This window comes from Mandrillus leucophaeus, unplaced genomic scaffold, assembly GCF_000951045.1.
Source record: "Mandrillus leucophaeus isolate KB7577 unplaced genomic scaffold, Mleu.le_1.0 Scaffold68, whole genome shotgun sequence".
Lineage (NCBI taxonomy): Eukaryota > Metazoa > Chordata > Mammalia > Primates > Cercopithecidae > Mandrillus > Mandrillus leucophaeus.
Genome location: NW_012107363.1, coordinates 1,916,884 through 1,920,202, shown reverse-complemented (window position 1 = coordinate 1,920,202; position 3,319 = coordinate 1,916,884).

The window sequence follows — 3,319 nt, the reverse complement described above, 5'->3', positions numbered from 1 at the left end:
GCACTTGAGGGGGTACACAAGAGAGGACAGAACGTGGGGGATCCACAGTCAAGGTCTCACCTGCTAAACTTGGATGAGAACACAAACAAAGGCAGCTCCCCATCCCAGAGCGCCCTGCACCACCCAGGCCAGGGAGTGGGTCTGTGCAGCCCAGCTCACAGCAAGAGCCTCTCTCCCACACCACTGAGGCCAGGGAAGCAGGTCTGCGCAGCTCCCCATCCCTGAGCGGCCCTCACCACCCAGGCCATGGAGTGGGTCTGTGCAGGCCAGACCACAGCAAAAGCCTCCCTCGGACCCCAGCCAGGAAACACCGTGGGCAGGAGCCCCGCTCAGACAGCCCCTGCTTCACGGCACAGGCAATGGCCACGGGCAGCCCCTCCACCAGCCCACCTGCCCTCTGCACCCCAGAGATCTCTGCTGCTCCCCTCAGTCCCACCTCCCCAGCCTTGTCAGCCGTCCTCATCCTCCTCCACCTGTGGCCCATGTGACCGCTCCCCAGGTGAACTGAGCTTCCCCGCCCCGCCTTGCCCTCCCTATACCTGTGCCTCCACACCAGCCCCCACCTCACTCCTCCTGAACTGCATCCCTGGGGCTCTCTGCCCCACCCCACCCCCACTTTGGGCCACAAGCACTTCAAGAGAAGGAGTCCATCCCACTGGCTCCAGGCCCTTCCTCTGCACCCCAGGGCTGACACCTGAAACACGATGACCAAACGAGGGCCCAAGTTGAGAGAGAGCAGAGAGAGAGCACAGCTCCCCATCCTCCTGGCTCAGAGGAGAATCAGAAGGACAAGGACTTCTCTGCGCAGTGCACTCAGCAGACCCCATGGGTAAGCACCCAGGAAGCGAGGCCTGCGGCTGCTTCTTACCTTCGCCCTAAAAGCAGCTGATTTGGAGGCAAAATGTGAGGCCACGTGGAGGGTTCTGGGCACAACACCGTCCCCCTTCCTGCTGGGAGCTCTCAACCCATGCTCTGAATGTCAGTGACCAGGGCGAGGGCAGAAGCCCTGGGTCAACTTGCAAGCCTGCGGTTTGCACACTGAGACTTCCCTAGACTCAGTCCGCCCTCTGCATGTCCCCATGTGCTGCTGCCTCTCTCCACACAGAGTCCCTGGCTCCCTCATGGTTCTTCATCCAGCCGCCAGGCCCAGGGTCCCGGACAGGCTTGCCCCGCCAGCAGCCAGCTCCTGGCAGCAAGTATGACAGGCACTCAGCCCTGGTCACCACATCCCTTGACCTCTGCCTACTTCTGTCTCTCTCCAGGTGGCCGCTGGACACCCTTGGTGATGAGCTGTCACGACAGAGATGCACTGCCTCTGGACGGAGGCCCAGTACTCACAGGCTGACCAGCCACAGCTCAGCCACCAGGGGCCACACCTTGGGCTCCAATCCAGCCCCCACCCCTAGTGCTGGGAGGCCCACACCGTGGGGGCCTAGAATTCCAGGGTAACGCACGGCAAGTTCAGCAGACTTAAATGCAAAACCCCGAGCGTGGAGCCACCAAGCTGTCCTCTAAGGTGGACTGGAGTTGACATCGCAAAACCACAAGCATCAGACACAAGACTACAGGTCAGCTTTGTCATGGATTTGAACCCGTTCATTTAAGAACTCACATGGTCTCTGCACTCTGGAGGTTGGCCTGGAGCCTAGAAGCCCAGCACCACTCAGGACGGAGAGAGGCCTGCAGAGCCAAGGCAGCCACATCCTCTGCATCCAGCCACGCACCTCTCTCCAATCCACTCTCCTCTCCCTCAACCCCCTCCACAGCCCCGGTCCACGCCTCCCTCTGGCAGCAGCTCCTCCCTGAGCCTCTGTCCAGATGTCTCACCCTGCAGCCCTCACCAGCCCCATCCCCCACCCTGCCTCAGGGCTCTTTCTTGATGTCATTTGCTGAGCTCCTGCTGTGGGCCAGGCTCTGATCTGAGCATTTCACATGGAAGATCTCACTTCACCTGCACCGCAAACCTGTGAGCCTTACTTCTCCCATTTTCAAGATATGGTCACTGAAGTCCAGAGAATGTAGTCCATTTGCCTGGATCCCAGAGCCAGAAAGCAGCAGGGCCAGGATACAGACCCGGGCAGGCTGTCTCTGAAGCCATTGCAATGTCCACCACGCCTCACCGCCACATTGACTCTTCAGCCTCACATCTGGGGTCCGTCGGGAGCTTTTGAATCTGTTTTTTCCAAACTTCTTTTCTCTGGTTTGTCTCCATGCATAATGCATTCACTCTCACTTTATATAACACACACATACCTTCAAAATTCCTACACCCCAGACCTTGCTCAAGTTGGAATGTTGTTTTTCTGGAATGTTCTCCATCTCCTATATACTTCACCTACTCATTCTTTAGGCCAGCCTTGATGCCACCTCTTCCATGCAGTCTTCCCTGATTTTGCCATCAGCATTATCAGGGGAGGGTGACACTCGCCCTCTCATATCCTAGCAGTTCATGTTCATCTCCCACTAGACTACTCCAAGATCCGCTACTAAACTCAGGGGATGCAAAGGAAGCTAAGACCCCTTCCCTGCTATCAGGGTCTGAACTGTGTCCCCCCACCAAAATACATACATTGAAGTCCTAATCCCTAGCACTTCAAAATGTGACTGTATTTGGAAGCAGAGCCTTTAAAGAGGTAACTAAGTTAAAATGAGGTGGTTAGAACAAGACCTGATCCAGTATGACTGGTGCTCTTACAAGAAAAGGAGATGAGGACACAGACACACACAGAGGTAAGACCATGTGGAGACATGGGAGAAGGCGGCATGGCAAGGCCAGGAGAGAGGCCTCAGAAGGAACCAACCTGAACAATACCTTGATCTCTGACGTCCAGCCTCCAGGACTGCAAGAAAATACATTTCTGTTGTTTCAATCCACAGAGTCTGTGGCACTTTGCCCTGGCAGCCCTAGAAAGAGAATTCACCTGCCCTCAAGGAACTCGATGCCCAGCAGATGTCATGATGGAAATCTCACGCAAACTTGGGGAGAGGCCACGGGTACTATAGTAGAAGATGCTGCCACAGACCGCTAGTTCTTGACCTCTTAACTCAGAGAAACAAGTTTGAGAAGCTCTTCTGATGTGTAGCTCTAACTCTCTGGGTATAAAGTATACACAAATATTGGGTTCATCAAGATTGCAGAACAGAGAGTATGGGTAATCTGCTCAGAATCACCTCAGCATTCAACTGCCTTGGACAGCACCAACCATGTGGCGCAGCACAGAGCAGATTTGGGAAATGGGCAGAGGGAAGGGAGAGAGAAGGAAGCATGAGGGGAGGGGAAGAGAGGGAGGGGAGGGGAAGAGAGGGGAGGAGGGGAAGA